The sequence below is a fragment of the Mesoplodon mirus genome (assembly GCF_964341445.2).
Source record: "Mesoplodon mirus genome assembly, chromosome: 4".
Lineage (NCBI taxonomy): Eukaryota > Metazoa > Chordata > Mammalia > Artiodactyla > Ziphiidae > Mesoplodon > Mesoplodon mirus.
In genome coordinates this window covers 33,753,895-33,766,807 of record NC_138979.1, presented here as the reverse complement: position 1 = coordinate 33,766,807, position 12,913 = coordinate 33,753,895, and the positions used below count along the sequence as shown (strand labels likewise).

The window sequence follows — 12,913 nt, the reverse complement described above, 5'->3', positions numbered from 1 at the left end:
AGCAAAGTAAGTCAGAAAGAAAAAGACAAATACCATATATCACTTATACGTGGAATCTAAAATACAACACAAGTGAACACATCTCCAAAACAGAAACAGACTCAAAGACACAGAGAACAGACTAGTGGTTGCCAAGAGGGAGGAGGGGAGGGGAGGGAAGTACTGGGAGCTTGGGATTAGCAGGTCCAAACTATTATATATAGGATGGATAAACAACAAGGTCCTACTGTATAGCACAGGGAACTATATTCAACATCCTGTGATAAACCATAATAAAAAAATATGAAAAAGAATATATGTATATGTGTAACCGTCACTTTGCTGTACAGCAGAAATTAACACAACATTGTAAACAACTATAGTTCAATAAAATTTTTAAAAATTAAAATAAATTTTAAATATCATTCATTCACTTATGGTTGCCAAAGGGGAAAGAGGCGGGAGGGATAAATTAGGAGTTTGGGATTAACAGATATACACTACTATATATAAAATAAACAACAAGGACCTACTATATACCACAGGAACTATATTCAATATCTTATAATAACCTATAATGGAAAAGAATCTGAAAAAGAATATAAATATAACTGACACTTTGCTGTACACCTGAAACTAACACAACATTGAAAATCAACTATACATCAATAAAAATTTTTTTTAATTTATTTAAAATGTCATTCATTCATACATGTGTGTTAAGCACCAGCTCAGTTCTGGAGAGGCAGTGGTGAGCCAGGAGGACCCAGTCCCCTGCCCCCGCGGATGCTGAACTTGGCACACAATCTTCTCCTCTGCACTCGACCTCTGGAGCGCATGCCTGGGCCATTCAGATGGTGGCTGCGGGACTGGATACTTCCCCGAGTTTACTGAAGTCCGAACGTGTGAAAATGCCTCCACAAGTTACAGCACTGCCCTCTCCACTTAAAATGTCTACTAATTCAATCAAGTCCGTCAACAAACGGAAGAGAAATGCCATTCTGTATACCTCGTACGTACCAGGTCACAACTCTAAGAAGTTTGCCGTGTATTATTTCACTATTATTTGCCATGGATTAGTCTCAGAATAATACACAATCATCCCGTTTTAGGGGGTGAATAAACAACGAAGGCACCAAGAGGTGAAGTAACTTGTCCACGGTCACAGAGCTCATCAGTGGCGGAGGCAGATTTGCAGTTAGATCTGCGAGGCTCCAAAGCTCATGCCCCCTTTTCAGCTCGTGACACCATCTCTAACATCCTATAATCAAGGAAAATATAAGCTAAAAAGCTTGAAAACATGATGAGGAAGGAATTTAAAAAACAGTTAATTCTGTAGTCAGCAAAATCTAAAGGAGTTTTTCCTGAAATACTTCCTTCATATTTCTCTCCATTCATCTGATTAGAACCCTCTTGGAGATATTGATGATCTGAATCTAAACTAATATGTTTCTGTCAGAGGGCAGAGCCCCAGACCTCGTGACCTCTCTCTCCTCTGGTCATTTGATGGGCCCTCTTAGATTTGCTGTAGGATGAAATACAGTCCTGGGTACAGGAGCAACACTAAGAGAATATCTGTGGATGGGTTTAGTTCACTGAAATCACCTGAATGTCTAATCGCAGCTACAGGGCAGGAAAGAGATGAAGGCTGGAAGGTCACCCTGGCACCTCTGCAGGCCAGACAGCATTCAGAGTATCTGTTTCATCCAGTTCAAGCTGGACTATTAGAACTGGACTAACATCTTTCACAGTGACTGCTCTCTCCTTCCTCCTCAAGGCGAGCCTCTCGTGAAAATTCTGTCCCTTTCACCCACATTCCTTCCACCACTTCTGCTACAGATCAGTCAAACAAAGCAGTTAGGAATCTGCCCAAGAATTTGTGAAGAATTATGAAGGTGCTTACAAAAAAAATCAGCACAAAGGCCACGGGATGAAGATTAGAACACTCTGACCCCACAGTGAGACTGGATACAGAAAGCAGGGATGCATTGGTCTGGAGGGATAATCCCGAAGACTCATGAGTCTCAGAACATTTTTCTCAAAGCCTTGGAGCTCTACCTGCAGAAGGACCAGACCTCACTTTGGCAGGGTCTCGGGCCACGAGATCCCTGAAATATTTCCAATTTAATGTTCTCCCGCTTGCCCTCTTGTCCGGGCACCAATAATCCACTGTAGGCAGTGCAGTTTTCCTTACTGCCTTTGCTGGGCCCTAGGAGCTACATTCTCAAGTGAGAACTGGTATTCTGGAATGGGCTTCCTGCCAAGACCACCCTTAGGACTGAGGAACACAAGCCCAACAAAAGCCACCTGCCACCAGGAACAACAGTCTAATGTCCAACTACTGATGACACCCCCTTCCCTCGTCAAAACCACTTACATGAAAGGCCAAACGTCCTGACTCAGCTTTTAAGGACCATCACCACCTGCCCCCACTTTTACAGTCTCATTTCCAGGGAACTCCTAGACCTTCCCCCAAATATCGGCTTTCTAGATTCTCTAAATTTAGTTCAGGCTATTCCTGCCTTCCTAACCCTCTCTTCTCCGGCCAGCAAACTGGACACTCCTTCAAGGCCCCATCAGAACTTCCCTGGCTGTCCAGTGGTTAAGACTGCACTTCCACTGCAGGGGGAGCGGGTTCGATCCCTGGTCGGGGAGCTAGGATCCTGCATGCTGCGCGGTGCGGCCAAAAATAAAAGAAAAAATTGTTTTAATTTTAAAAAAAGGCCCAATCAAAAAACAGTTCCCCATGATGTCTTGTCTCTTTCCCCAGCAGTTATTTCTCATCAATCTGTAGGGTTTCCACCTTGTCCACACCTGCCTTACAGCACAGACTGTAGGTACCTGAATGCCTGTCTGTCCGTCTCCTCAACTGGGAGCTTCTCCATGGCAGGGAGATGCCACGGAGTCATTTCTGAATCACAGGTGTCCAGAAAGAACTGGTGAATCAACGAGTGTGTTTGGGTGGCCATTATTCTCAAACTGCTTTATTATGAATTACGATATTCCCCTAAACGTGCTTCCTCTGAGTTTAAGAATCAGGCAACATCAGTCATTATTCAGAGCATGGGTTTCTGGACTCACACAGACCTGTGTCAACTCCATGACATCCAGGCAAGTGAACTCAGGTGGATCTCACAGAGTCTCCTCCACCTGATGCCTTGACTTGCCTCAGAGCTGTCAGGAGGATTAACTGAGGTGCTGTATGTAAAGTTCTCTGCATGGTGCCTGAACTTAGTAAGCGCTCAAGAAGCACTGGATATGAATAAACATGATGGGAATAACCACAGGGCCACCAGAGTACACACCTCCGAGAAGGTGACTGGCAGGCTCACGGTTCATTCAATTCCCAGAGCAGAATACACAAGACTCAGCATATTCCACCGCGAGAAAAGCATATGCTTGTGGGGGCAGGGGGGCGAGGGGCGCGGGGGACGAGGGTTGGGACTCAGAGGCAGGACTCATGCATTTGTACATGTAATTCACATTTGAGTACCTACTATGTGCTAGTCCTTGGGAATAGAACAGAACATAAAAGAGTCTCTGCCTCTGAGCCCTGAATGAAGAAATGACTGTCTTATCCTGGGAGCGGCTGAGATGGGAGCCAGCCCCGTGCTCCACACTGAGGGGAAACCCTCGCTTTGCCCCACGCTTCCCAGAAAGTCCACCAAAGGGCCCTGTGTGAAGCGGACATCCCCCATTCAAAGTGCGACTCTACCCCTCTCTGTTCCCCTTGACCTTGGAGAGGTGATGTCCTCAAGCAACCTCAGCAGAGCAGAAGCTCAAGTTCATGCTTATTAAGCAAGATTCAATAGAAGCATCATCTTTTTTCCATGTTAAAAATAGCTTCTTGTTTAAAGTAACTGTATGTGGGGAATGTTGAAAGTAAAAATGAGCTTCACTACCTGGTCATTCTCAGAAAATCCTGGGATATGTTACCATTTGGAACAACATTGCCCAACGATTTTAAAACTGAAAACAGATTTCAGCTCAGCCACCTGGAAAGCTCAAGTGTATGCACAGCCCACAGTTAGGTGGCCAAAGGAAACTCCCAGCTTCTTCAAAGCTGTGAACCAAATCGACGCCACCAAGATTGCTGTGCCTTTTTATTTTTACAAAATCACTTAAATGAGAAGAAATCCTTGAATGTGAAAGTTCCAAAGCCCAAATCCCACAACTGCTTTCTCTTTTGTTACCAGGAACTGAATTAAGAAATCTGGTAAACTCAATGTCTTCTTAAGAAGTCAAAAACAGATAGACCTAGAGTCTGTCATACAGAGAGAAGTAAGTCAGAAAGAGAAAGACAAATACCGTATGCTAACACATATATATGGAATTTAAGAAAAAAAAATGTCATGAAGAACCTAGGGGTAAAACAGGAATAAAGACACAGACCTACCTGAGAATGGACTTGAGGATATGGGGAGGGGGAAGGGTAAGCTGTGACAAAGCGAGAGAGAGGCATGGACATATATACAGTACCAAACTTAGGGTAGATAGCTAGTGGGAAGCAGCCGCATAGCACAGGGAGATCAGCTCGGTGCTTTGTGACCGCCTGGAGGGGTGGGATAGGGAAGGTGGGAGGGAGGGAGACGCAAGAGGGAAGGGATGTGGGAACAGATGTATATGTATAACTGATTCACTTTGTTATAAAGCAGAAACTAATAATAATAAAAAAAAAAAGTCAAAGACATAGTGACACATCCACCCAGCATAACTGGCAAAACATTCTACAAGGGAACACCACAATTCCTTTCCTCTCCAAAAAGGAAGTTAAGGAACGGAGAAGGGAAAATATCGGCTTCAGATCACATGGATGTCTAAAGAGGACCCACATACGTCTCTTCTCCACTTTCCCTAAGACTTCTACACCCCCAGTTCAGATCAACAGGTAGGTTAAGAGCTGGAGGCGCCTTTAGCATCCCCAAAGCTTGTTTGTCTGTCTCTGGCACCGATATCTGCATCAGAAAATATCAGAACAGAACCAGCACTGACGGTAAGGACTTTGACTTCCCAACAGGAATGAGCCCTAGAGGGGGTCGGTCGGGAGAAGGGTGAGAACTCAGTCATCACTATAGCTAATATTGTAATGCAATATTTAACAAACTGAAATTAATGCAAAAAATCTATCGCGAATCAAATATCGAAATGTTAAATAAAGACAGAACCAGTATTACTGATTTTTCTTTTTATCTCTCGTATCTACATTTGCTTGTGTCTCATAAAAGGCTACAGAATCGACCAGCCACAAGCCTGGGGCTCAGCTGTGAGCACCCACTGCGTAGAGTCTGGGGACGGCTGTGGGAAGGAGAGAGAAAGGACCCAAGTACACTCATGGCTTAGCAATGTTGGGCAAATAACAACCTTTTGCTGAGTAACATGGAAATAGATCTGAAACATATGGATTAAATTCCTCCCAAAATAAACACAATTTTTAAAGGAAAGGAAAAGTACTTAGCCACTATGTTTGAGGTTTTCCTGAATCCAAACCTTTGGAAAATTAGCATACGAGTGAATTACTCAGGAGCTGTAACACAGTCAGCTTTGAAACAGGCTCGTCATAAACCACCAGTTTGTTTTTAAAACGAAAAAATTTAACGGTTTGCCTAAATCTGCTCCCCGGCTCAAACCTTTTGAGGTTCATTGTTGTTGTCCTTTACAGGAAGGAGAACAGTTTGGCATGCCCGCTGTCCCCTGGGAGGCTCTGGAGACCCAGCAATCTGGGGGACTCGAGGAGACCAAGCTGGGAATAACGGCCCGCACCACTCAGCAAGGACAAGAGCCCTGGACAGAAGGCACCCGGGTGAGTGATGCATTGGACTAAGAGCTAGACAGACACCCAAGATGTCATCCTGTACCAGCTCTGTACCCTTGGGCATCAGTGTCCTCACTGCCCACATGCAGGCACCAATGCCCCCTCAGGAGAGTGGAGGGAAGGAGGGCATGCAGTGTGGTGAGAGCCGGGCAGCAGCCTCTGCATCCAAGTGGACAGCTCGGGCTCATCACTGGCCACCCATCAGACAGTCCTGTGGGACCTAGGGAACCAGTGTCTTTGGTCACCCGTCCCAGCCTAAGTCCTGCCCTAGGAAGCAAGGGGAAGCTGAATCCCCACGGTTTGGGAGTCAAGGCCATAGTTCCGGGTGTTCCAGTTTCCAAGGCAATGGGGGGCTGATAGCAAGACCTCTGGACACGAGGCCATCTGGATACAGAGGCTGCTGAGCACCAGCTCTCCGGCCTTCCCTGACACTGCCCAGTTCCGTGCGTTGTTGGTCTGGCAGCAGAACAAGCCCCAGACAACTACAGATGCCCGTCCTGGAGGGCACTCTCATCTGCCTCTTCCTTCCATCCGCGTTCCTCACATACCCCGTGGAGCTCTCTGGACTGAACATGCCTTACTTTCATCACCTTAAATCAGTCATATGATGATGTTTTTGGAGCTGGCTCTGTGAACAGAGGGAGCTCTTCAGATCCCTTTGTGAGGACTGGGAGCACCCACCAGTGAGGGGTGGGGCTCTCTTTGGGCGTTGTCCCATTTAGAGTATCCATTTTTCTCCTTTAAGAGAGCTTTGTAAGATGCCCACAGGAGCTCCAGCTCGAACTGAAACCTTCCGCCTCACCCTGCGCCAGTGGAACTTTTCCATTCTTGTATTTCTGGCTCACAGTCCCTTTTCAAAACTCACTCTTGGCTACATCAATGAAAAGGGATGCAAGATCCTGGGTAGAATTTGTTGAGTCTTATACCCTGGAAATATGCTTTTTTTTTTCTTGCCAGCTTTTATAGACTCTGAAAAGCCTTGTAAGATTAGAAAAGGTTGAGTAACAAAGTTGAAAATAAAAAGCCCATTTCTGCAAGAAGTTCACAGCTCCATTTTCCTCCTCCAGTGGTCCTCTACGGCTGGAGTTCTTTGAGACAGCACCTGCCACGTTTCCTTCCCCAGCCACACCCCATATACCCCACGTTTGTTAGAGTGTCACACGGGATAATTCCGGTTTCTTTTCATTGAAAATTGTTGACACAACAACCAGCAAGACATCTAGAATGTGAAGAAGACATAGCAAGACAAACCACGATAAGACTAAGGTAACACTCTTAACGTGACTGCCAAAAGCAAAAGGAAATGCTCCAGACAGAGGTTTCCAAACTGTCTTCCTTGGAACCCATAGAGCTCCGTGGAATCCCTTGGGGACGTCAAGACAAAAACCAAACCCCTACTCCCAGCCACAGCCACATTTCCTCTGGTTTGTACATTAGGATTTAGTAAGATTTTATGGAAAAAATATAGTTAAAGTAATTTTAAACCACTGGCCCAAGAAACAAAAGGCCCCAGAGACCTACAGCTGCCCAGAAGACTCTCTCTCTTTGGTCAGGTGTGGCCCAAGGTCTGGGCAGCTCAGGTACAGAGCTTTGTGCAACTGAGGGGTTGCACGAGGTGAAAGGTTTAAGCCTGTCTATGCTTCTGGATCTTTCCCCATGGCCCCCTCTCTGTGTAGAATGCCTTCTGAACTCCACTCCCTACATTGGTTTCACCAGAAAAATCCCTGTAAACCGCTAATCCTTCTAGACGCACCTCTTCTCATGCCCCTTCTCAGGGAAGCTTCCTGGGATGTCCCCTGGCTTTGCCTTCCCCCGGCAGGCCCCCTGCCCACAACACCTCCTGACCCATCTGTCCTAGCCTTGGTCACACTGCATGGCAACTGCTGACGTTGATGTCTGCTCCCCCCACGGGACCGTTAGCTCTGGGGAACAGAGACCATTTATTCAACTCTGTCTCCCCAGTGGCTAACACAGGGCCTGCCCCGTAGAAGATGCTCAAACCCTTGTACTCAGTTTCTTCCCTGCTTCCAGATGCGGCAGTGGGTGACTGAATGCAACTGCACCCTTGCATCTTGGGCTGCAGGGGGCATCTCTGATTACCAGCTCATCCCCACAGGAAGGCTACAGGGAGGGCAGCTGAGGAAGATAATTGAGCCTTGAATTTCATTTTCAGGTTCCAAAAAAAAAAAAGTTGTGATCTTCAGAGTCAAGTCAAGTTGTTTAAATGTAAACAGGCATTCTCAGTGTCTGGAACCAGAGTGAGATGAAATTCCCCAAGTGATCTCTTAATACCACCAAAATTACATTCAAATGCCTCTGCCAGGCAAAGATAAATTGCCATTTGCACAATGGTCTTGCACTTAAAAGTAACTCGGTCCAGAGAGCTTTGGAAAATTTATTATGACCAGGAAAAGGGGAAACTCAAAGGGGTTCAAGATATTTAGTCTACTGATAAGACAGCTTAGGAGTGACAATAATTATCTCCAAGAATTTGAAGGGTCGTTAGAAGGTCATTAGGAGGACACAGGCCAGCTGGGCCCCATCTACTCGGACATCAGAAATGGACTTAAATTATACCAAAAAGAGTTGAGTTAGTGTCACAGAAGGTCAGCAGTGATGTAAGCCCTGGCGACCCAAAGGGAGCGCCACGAACCAGCACCATCATCTGGGAGCTTGTGAGAAATGCAGATGCTCAGGCTCCACCCCAGACCTACCCGATCAGAACTTGCATTTTAACAAGCGCCCCTGTGATGTGTTTGCCTATGAAAGTCTGAAAAGTCCTGCCCACTGTACTTTCCTCAGTCCCATGGGCTGCGTCCATGCCTTGTAGCCACAAAGTCTCAGGCCAACAGCATGAACTCCTGACCCCAGAAAAGGCCAAAGAGTGCAGCAGCTTCCTGGGGGAGTCTGCAGCCCTCCTGCTCCCTCCTCCAGTGATACCTAGAAACAGGAGAGGCAGAAGTCTGGCACAGATACTTTACATGCCGGAAGGACCAGTTTCTAGACGTGCCTTCCCTGTAACACAAAATGCCTGGTGGCTAAGCTCTTTTATGGACAGCTGAGGGAAAGATACACACAGGGTTTTCAAAAGCAGTTGTCTGGTCAAAGCACTTTAAACCCGAGTTCGATCTATCATGTGGCTGTCCTTGCAGAAGATTCAAACATAATGCCTCAGCAATATCCCCATGCAAGGAGCCAGGCTGTCCGGAGCTAGAGAGAGGAAACCTGTTCTGAGTAAGCGCCAGTGGGGGAGGCCGGCTGCCTGTGCGCTCCCCCACCTCACCCTCCCCTACCGAAGGCTCCCACACCTGCAGGGGGTGGGAAGTGAAGGATGGATTTGGATGCCTGGAACCAAGCTGAGCCTAGAGAGGGGCCCTGGAAAATTACAGGGGCGGGGAGAGCAGCAGCTCCTCTCCCTCCGGGTGGGGAAGTGTGTTTCCTGGCACCGAGGAAACTAAGCAGAAAGCAAATGTATATTTGATGACATTTCTCTGCGTGCAGCCTCTCTTCTGAAGAGCCAGGTTTGAACGAAGCCTCGCACCAAAGCAGACAGAGGAAAAAGAAGGATAGGGAACCTACCAGAGAGACTAGGATGGCCCCTGGAAGTGCAGATAATGAGAGTCACTAAGATAGGCACCAGAGTCCTATCCAATTTAATGAAATATCCACATGCCAGGCCTTTGGGAAAGGAGGCTTAGGGCCCAGCTATCAGCTGGTGAAACAATAAAAGGGAACTCAGTACTGAGAAGTCTCCCTCCAACCCATTACCACCCTAACCTCCTACTAACCTAACCAGATACGAGAGTAAGAATGCAATCCTTTCCTGTTCCCTGTGCAGAGGAAACTGAGTTGCCTCCATGTGATGATAAACACCAAGCAAAAGGAGACAACTGATGCATTACTCAGATGAGAGGATCCATCTGGGTATGTGCCGTCGTGTGGAATGAGAGATGTAGCCTAGATTGATCATGGATATAGGCTCTTGTGAATGCAACCCATAAACACAACTTTGTTCCTTTTAGGAACCCAACACACATGCTTGTATTTCTCTTTTGATTTATAACTACAAGTGCAAAATGTTTTTATCCTATCAACTTGTGCTCCTCTGTCAATACCGCAGAAGGTACTAAAAGGGGGTCACTTAAGCGGCGGGCTTCAAAGGAGGCTGAGAGTAACTGAATTCACCCCTGTCATCCCGCCGGCCTTCCCCCCGAATGCCACTCTTGCCATTTGATCCGTCCGTCCCAGCCACACAGACACTGCTGCAACAGGCAGAATGCCACAGGATCTGTGAAGAGCCTCTTTCTCCCTCTCACGCCAGTCCCTCCCCTCTTTGGCCCCTACACTCCAAAAGTGTTCTGTAGTTCAATAGTTTTCCTACCAGAAAGTCTTGTATGCTGGAAACTGGAACTGCATGGGAGTCCAGAGAAGAGAACCGGGACTTAAACGTCAGCCAGGGCCCACGTCCTCCTGCTCCGTTCACATTACCGCGTAGACAAAAGTCACAGAAAGATTCCCAGCATCTGTGGACTGCATCCTTCAGTTCCACTCCTTTCAGATGGAGGGAGCTAAGATTACTTCTGATCTACTAAAGAAAAAAAATATGGAAAATCTAAGAGCCCCAGAACGTGAAACTGGCAGAAACACACACACACAGACACGCACACATACACACATACATTTTGTGGGGAAAAAAAAAATCTAACTGTAAGATTGGACCCACTACAACTCCATTATCCAAACTTCTGTGGTGTGTCCCATATTAGGGATTTCTACCAGACAGACCCCCGAAGGTGGAGCTGGAGGAAATTTTCAAATCTATCTGAGAACAAATAAGTGGCAATGCACCAGGCAGAGCAAGTGCATGTCTTGGGCAGGGTCTCACAGCCAAGCAAGTCTCAAGCACAAGGGAATGCGCTTCCTGCCTGGTAACCACCACTCAGGGGTTTCCTAGACCAGGTGCTGCCCTAGTGCAGCAACCCCTCACTTCACCCTGCAGGAATCCAGAAATGGAGCTGTGGAGGCCGATCTCCATCAATACCCAAGGGAACTTCACCTTCAAGAGGTCAAAGAGGTCCCTCGGAAGATCCTGCATTCTTTTGAGAGAAGAATCAGGAAGAATTGATCATTTCAACCAGAGGGCTGTGATAAGATTTTGAAAATTACTTACTTTATCTTTTCTCCAAGTGGTACAGGTGGGAAAAACAGGCAACTGATTTGTTTCATGCAAAAATTCTTGCATTTTTCTTTGGTGAACAAGTTTTGTTTGTTTTGTTTTGTTTGTTTCCGCATTGTGATCAACTTCAGCACTTTCATCGATTCCAGTTCTCAAACATGAATATAAAGTGGAGCTGGAGTCCCTATCAAAAAATTACTAGGTTAGGAAAGAGAATAGAGGGCTGGTGAACATAAGTCAAAAGCAGAGCACAACCGTCTTTAAAAGATACCTATAATCGCTACCATTTTAAGAGATTTCTCTGTGCTCAGCACCGGTATAAGTGCTTTACACTGTGCTACTTAATTCTCATCAGCAACTCTGCAAGGTAGATTGTGTTGTCCCCAGTTTACAGATGGGGAAACAGACACAGAACTTAAGTGACTTTCGAAAAGTCACACATGCTGCTCCAAAAATAAATAAATAAAGATGCTTAATTGTTTTTACTCTCCATGGGTCTTCGCCAGTCACAAACAGAAGCAGATCTGAATTTCTTGCAATTTTAAAACGAAGGAAGATACATCTTCTGTATAGGTGAAATTGACAAAAAGAAGAGCCCCAGCCAACGTTATTTCTTATCAGAGAAGGGAGATGTTTAATTTACTCAGATTAACCCCTACAGGTTCTCTCCACCCTGTTTCCAAGCAATCAACTTGAAAAACCCTCTACTGGGCTAAAGAGGAACCAATGGAAGCTTCTTTAAAAGTGTTATGGACCTGGGAGGAAATGATTAGGATCGGAAAACAGCATAGTTGCTTTTGCAAATGCATCCAAACTCATTCTCTATGCACGTGTTCTGTCTGATCCTTCTCCATTCTGTCACTGTAACTGTGAAACTAGTATCGCCTCCCAGTACCACATTTACTAAATAATTTAATGAAATGGAACGTGACCCTATATCATGCGCAGAAAACAATTTGAGGGAGGTCCCTAATTAGGTCTGGCATTATGTCACTGCCTCAGTCAAACGCTCAGGCGTCGCACAGTCGTAACACCTCGGAGGGCCCCGTGGGGCTGCTGAAAAGCCAGAGAAGCCCACCAGAGGCACCATCCCAGAGGTCCTGTACAGAGCTCAGCTGCAGGCTGATCTAGCAGCCGGTCACAAACCACGCAGGCTCCCTTTATCTTCCTTTTGAGTGGCTCACGTCGCCTTGGGACCGGACACCGAGGGCTCCTGCAGACTAGTGGTCCCTCTCCTCCTGCTCTGTGCCGCTACCCTGAGTCTGGGAGGAAAGCCGCGCGACTTCCCCGGGAGACCCAGGGCCACAGACCGGGAGTGGAGGAAGCGGCTGGGAGCTGTCCATGGTGGCTCCGCGCCTGGGCACGCAGAGCCGCCGGCTCCCGCCCCCGGGCGCGCCCGGGATAACGCTCCAGACCGCCGGAATGGAGAGAGAGACTCTCTCCCAGGCTGCAACCAGGCACTGGCTCACACATCAAAAGGTTAGTTTAAAAAGGGAGTTCTCACCTGTGGGCAGCGTTGGCTGCATGAAGCAGGACTCAGGACCTCAAATCGGCTCCTGGCGGCGCGCCGGGGACGGCAGTAGCGTTGGACCCTTGGGGAACGGCGGCCGTCTCTGAGAACGCGGACAGCGAGTCTGCGGCGGAGGACCTCGGCGCACTGAGCTCCTTTCTCAAGAGCACATGCGTCCGGCCGGGTCCATTCCAGAATGTCTCTGGCCCTGGTTCCCAGAGCGGCGAGCTGGAGACCTGGCCACGGCCCTGGCCTGCGCTCCACCAGGTCCCTGACTTTCTTCCCAACCTAATATGACCTTTCTTGGAGCTGACGACCCTTGCCAGGGACCGCCGAACCCTCTTGCAAGGCGATGGCAGGTTGGGCATCTCAGCCTAAACAGCAGTAGGGGCCCTCGTGTCATCTAACATTCAATTGCCTCCACCCGTCGCGTGCC

At 47.3% G+C, this 12,913-nt stretch overlaps 1 protein-coding gene across 2 annotated transcripts in view; it reads right to left on the bottom strand.

Moving 5' to 3' along the window:
* CEMIP (cell migration inducing hyaluronidase 1) overlaps positions 1–12,913 on the bottom strand; it is a 161,455-nt gene that overhangs the window by 147,606 nt on the left and 936 nt on the right. The gene's annotated exons all lie outside the window — the stretch shown is intronic.